The 5,843-nt window shown below is 42.5% G+C and overlaps 1 pseudogene; it reads right to left on the bottom strand.

Annotated features, from left to right (window-relative positions):
• Positions 1 to 1,667: 1,667 nt before the first annotated feature.
• LOC114621421 lies at positions 1,668 to 3,567 on the bottom strand (annotated as a pseudogene).
• Between the last annotated feature and the right edge of the window lie 2,276 nt (positions 3,568 to 5,843).

A 5,843-nucleotide genomic window follows, 5' to 3' on the forward strand; every position in this document is an offset into this window, starting at 1 on the left:
GAGAGAGAGAGAGAGAGAGAGAGAGAGAGAGAGAGAGAGAGAGAGAGGAGCTCCCTAGTTGGTTATGAAATGTCTGTCTGTCTGTCTGTCTGTCTATTTGTCTATCTACCTCCCTACCTATCTTCTTATCTATCTATCTATCTATCTATCTATCTATCTATCTATCTATCTATCTATCTCTATCATATATCTTCTATTTAGTCTATCATCTGTTTATCTATCTCTCTATTGTCTATCATCTAGAAGGGAAGCAAGAATTTGAGAAAGAAAGGGAATCTTGGAGGAGTTAAATGAAGGAATGGTAGAAATTAGGATCACAGAACATGCCGTAAACATATTATTCCTGATTGCATCCCCATTTCAACTTCTCCCCTCAGTCTCACCCTCACACCCCTCCTTCATTCTGCCATCTCCTTTTCCTCAGAGGAAGGGATGCCATCACCCACTCTGATAGATCAAGTTGAAGCAGGACTAAGTGCATCCTCTTCCACTGAGGCCAGACAAGGCAGTCCAGCTATGAGAAAGGAATCCAAAAGCAGGCAACAGAGTCAGAGACAGTCTCTGCTCTAATTTTTAGGAGACTCATGTGAAGAACAAACTACACTTCTCTTTAAGGAGCCTAAGGCAAGTCACTGCATGCTCTTTGGTTGTGGGCTCATTCTCTGTGAGCCTCCATGGGCCCAGGATATTTTATTCTCTAGGAATTTTTGTAATGTCCTTGATTCCTCTGGCTCCCTCAACCCTTTCTCTGACTCTTCCATAGGATTTCTAAGCTCTGCCTATTGTTAAGCTGTGAGTCTCTGCATCTGTTTAGCTCAGCTACTGGGTGAAGTCTCTCAGAAGGTAGTTATGCTAGACTGCTATCTGCAAGAATAGCAGAATGTCATTAATAGTTTCAGGTATTGTCTCTCTCCAGTGGGGTAGGTCTTGAGTTGAGCCAGTCATTGGTTGGCCATTCCCTATATCTCTGTCCAATCTTTTTTTTTTTGTTTGTTTAAACATGTTTATTACAACAGATACAATTGACATCTGACTAGCTTTGTTTCTCCTTTCCCCTCCCACAACCATGTTCGCTGGGCAACTTCCTTGTATTTGAGCAGTCAATGTACTTTCAGCACACTTGCCCAGCAGTACTTTTAAGTCCATTCTTACAGGGTGAAAATGGATTTCAATAATTTATATAAACGTGGGTTATGCTAGATCACTGCAACTTCCAGCTACTGTACATCGGAATGAGAAGGTTATAGAAAAGCGCCACAGCAACAGTGCCCTAAGAAAGGAAAGGGAGCACCTTTAAAAAAATGGATAAAATTAGGCCAAGGGACTTCAGAGGGAATGGAACATACAGGAAATGAAAACATTTCTTTGCAAAACAAATGGGGCAGCACTGCTCTCGATCAGGTGCAAGTGCTGCTCAGTTGTCTCATGATATTTGTACACTGCTCATAAGGTTCAAAATCGTATCCTCAGACACACATCACCTGGTGCTTGCACTGGACTTCTGAAAATGCAAGGTTTCTGAATGATAAATTAACCCCCCAAATTTTTTATTTTTTTAAAAGCTAATTTTGCAGACAGGTTTCCATGTAAAAGGCTAGGTATTTAGCCACCTCAGCATTGATTAGTTTCAGATGTCTAAGCTCTGTTACACATGGCTTCCCATGTCTTCACTCTGCAAAACGTATCTACAACGTGAAGATACATCTACAAGAAATCTACATTTCAAGGGTTTTACAAATCAATCTTGTATCTTTCCCCTGAATTGACTCTCACAGACCCCGTCCCCATGTCATTTCATTTGCCCAGCTTAACAGTCCATGGTCTACTTAAATGCAGCTCAAAGTGTTCTGACTGGGCAACAGATTTACAGCTCCTCTATGAGATCATGTGCAATTATTCACATCTTCAGACCATGAAGGAATTCTGATTTTTTAGCTTTTCGAGTTCCTTAATTTGTTGTCTCAAAAATAGTATCCTCTGTTCTCGCAAAGTTGCTTGAATTTCACATACTCGAACTAATAATCTCAAAATTTTTAACTCAGTACATATTTCTGACATGTGTACACTTCCCATATTATGGGCTTCTTCATGCAATCTTGATGCCTGTTTCTCTGCAAGGTCTGCAAGCCATCTTGAACATGTTTTATGAGATTATCATTGAAGTGTGCTGCTAGAGTAGGTGTTAATGAGCACTCAGGCCTAGCAGATGCATTCTGTGGTACAACAGTTGCAGTTGATGCGTTACTACTACAAGTATGATTTGGAGCAGGTGATGGACTTCTCTGGCTTAAGTGCTGAAGACTTCGTGGGGAGACAGGATCATGACCCTGCTGCTTGTCAGCAGTTACAGGCTGCTGTGCAGCCGAATGAGACACTGGTCCTTGCTTAACTACTGGAGTACTAACCTTTGGCTGTGATGAAACAGGTGGAGTACTAATCAGAGGTTTAATGGGGACTGACTGTGTTAGTTTGAGGTGTGCTTATTCTTGGAGACACATAGGATCTTGGAGATGAAGCATCAGACGTTAGAGACATTGGAGACTGATTAGATGGCTGGGCTTGTGTAGAAAGCTGGGCAGCTTGAGAAATCAGCTAGGTGATGTTGAAAGCAGATGGTCCAGCAGTAAGAAACTTGTGGATAATCGACTGCAGGGAAGCTTGTGTTACAGCTGCTGTAAGAACTTCATTTATTTTGGATATGTCCACATTAGAATTATTAAGCTGTAGCGTGGCTTGCAAAGCAGGAAGCAACTGTCTAAAAAGATTTGGGTCCTGAAGTAATGGAGGTATTGTTGACTGTGGAACTGGAGAAACAGGTACTGTTGAAGCAGATGTTGGAGGCGCAGATGTAGGGTTCAGGCCAGAGGCTGAAGATGTGGAAGGAGTTGTACAAGAATGTGAAACCGACTTGTCTCCTGGAGTAGATTTTCCACCATTGAACCCACTAGTTGTTGTTGCTTGCATCACCTCTCTTCTGTAATCCCTGTCTTTCGGGAAACTATTAACTGCCAGTTTATTTGCTTCTTTTTGTCTCTGTTCTCTTTCAAGCCACTCTTTTGGTTTCTCCCACTGTGAAACTTCTGCGTGACAATCATAGTAGTATTTCTTTCCAGATGAGCTAATGTGCTCAGACCAATCATCTGCAGAATCATAAGGTGCATCTGAAGTTTTGCTTGGATTATTGCTTGGATTAGAAGAATGTGAATTTGAACTATGAAGAGCACTGTGGTTATGTGAATTTTCTTATGGAGAGAAACTGGTCCCACCTTCCCTCTCTCTAACTCTCTGAGTGTGCACATTTTTGGCCTTATTGTGACCTATGCTGTGACTGTATTTGTTCTCAGGGCTATTAGATCTCCGCGACATTTTGTTTGGTGGTGAAGGATCTGCGGTGTCTCGCATCTTTTCATGTCTGTGATCACCACTACTGGGATGACTCTTTGACGAATACTTAAGTGCCTGGAAAGGCTGAGAGTACCCCCTCTGGTCGTGACAGCCATCACTGAGTCTCTGCTGTTTCCTTGCATACATTACCATCAATGCCCGGCTGTGTGTGTGTGTTGGGGAGGGGGGAGAGCAGCCGCGAGGTGAGTGGGGGGCAGCCCCGACACCAGTCTGTCCAATCTTTATCCCCAAACTTTTTGTAGACAGGAGAGCTTTTGTGTTGAAAGTTTTGAGTGTATCTTCCTCCCTCCACTGGAAGTCTCACCTATCTACAGGAAGTGACATTTTTAGCCTCCATATTCCCTGCTGGCAGAGGTGACAGCTAGGGTCACTCCTGTAGATTTGAGGAAGCCTCCTGTCCCAGAGTTGCCCTACACATTAATTTCTGTTTTTTCTCAGCCTTCCCCCTACCCACTCCTCACCCCCACCCTTGTCCCCAACCCATTCCTCTCTGACCTAGTTCCCTCCCTTTATCTACTTCAGATATCTATTTTATTTCTCCGTCTAAGTAAGATTCAAGCATCTTCCCTTGGCCCCTCCTTGTTACTTCAGGTCTGTGGATTGTATCCCGGTTTCCCTGTAATTATATTTAATAAAACATAAATAAATAACACTATTAATTCCAGCTTCATGAAGTGAAAGATGTACAGGTAGAAGTCTGCTCCTATAACCAGGTTTTTTTCTCAGTGACAGAAACTATGTTTATCTACATATTACCACCCTCATTTTCTTACAAAGAAACTTTGTCTAAGGAACCTTAATCAATGCTTTCCTGAAGCAAATGACATTTATACAGTGCTTTTCACGTAATCAAGCTTGCCCGTGTAACCAGCTAAAGATAATTTGTGGGTCAATGAGCTATAAGAAAAGGCTGGAAAGCCTGGTAGAAGAGCTCTAGAACCCTGGAACACTGGCCTGAAGAAGGCCACTGGGACGGAAGGTGCTTCGGGCTTTTCCCAGACATCTGGCTCTTTCAGCTTCAGCTCTTCACAATCCCTCCCAGAGAGAGGTCCATGGTCATTGATCACATAGGAGTAGCACCATCGTGCAGATGAGGCATTCCCAAGCTCTCAGACCAAGCCAATAGGGGTTACCTGCTGTCAGACCTTAACCCACCCCAAAACTATACGTATATATAGGCCAAGCTCAAAAGCAAAGGTGTGTGAGATTTTTCCCTGCGTCTGAGAGCTTCATTCATGGTCCCTCCCCTCTTCGCCAACCAGCCAGTGCCTCTCCGAAGCACTTCAAAGAGCTGTAACACTTTTAAAAGAGCTGTAACACATTCCCCCTCTCTGCTGCTGCTGAGACACTGAGATGCGGTTGGTGGCAGGGGCAGAAGCAGACTCTCCAGTCTGCCCTCCTCCACCGTCATCCCTCCTGGGCCACCCGCGGACAGAGGAAGCTAGGCAGCCGCCAATTGCACCCTGTCCTCAGCCCGGTCAGAGATCCTCGTGGGACCCATCTGGAAGTTGACCCACAATAATTTAAGGATTTAATCTACATATCTCCATAAATCATGCAAGTTCTTCCAGGAGAGTTTCAAACTTCATGTTATTCAACTCTTGATATGTCCTCTTAACTTTCCATTGGCCACCTTTCAGTAATTTTTCTATTGCTGTGTTAAAATATCATGGCCAGAAAGCAACTTATATAAGGAAGGGTTTATTTGGACTTATAATTTCAGAGGGAAAAGCCATAATGCCTGAGAGGACAATGACAACAGAGAGCGGAATATAGCTGGGAGATTATGTCTTTAGCTATAAAGAGTAAACAGAGCTAGCTGCAAGTGAGGCAAGACTGTATTAGCAATCAAAGCCCACTTGCAGTGGTCTTGACGATCCAATGTTTTGCTGTTATTCACAACCTAGCGTCTGTTGCATGCTTCCTCTAGCAAAGCCAACATCTCCTAAAACACCACTACCACCAACAGATGGCAAAATGTTCATATACATAAGACTAGAACAGATATTTTTTTATTCACTCCTCGCTGGACTATCTTTAAATAACATCTAGAAATAAACCGAGAACCATTGTAGCTCACTCTATTTTACAAAAATATCTTCACATACGAAAAAGTGCCATGTGTCTTTTTTGCCTCTTTGTGTATAGATATATTTGTTTTACTGGTGATAGTTGTCTCTTGAGTGTGTATAAACCAAGTTCTTAATGTAATTTACTTATAGCCTTAGGTACTACAGCACACATCACTTTTTTTGTTTTATTGTTTTTTATGAAGCTGTTAAAACATGCCCATGTAAGCCTAGTATATTGACTAGTTGTACAAAGTTGGACAATTAGTCTCCCAGGTTATGTTTTGTACATTTCAATTCACAGGCAAACTCCTTTAGGTTAACTGTGGTTAGGTGTTCTAACTACTTATCACTTCCTATGTTGTTTTA

Source organism: Grammomys surdaster, unplaced genomic scaffold (assembly GCF_004785775.1).
Source record: "Grammomys surdaster isolate TR1022 unplaced genomic scaffold, NIH_TR_1.0 174, whole genome shotgun sequence".
NCBI lineage: Eukaryota > Metazoa > Chordata > Mammalia > Rodentia > Muridae > Grammomys > Grammomys surdaster.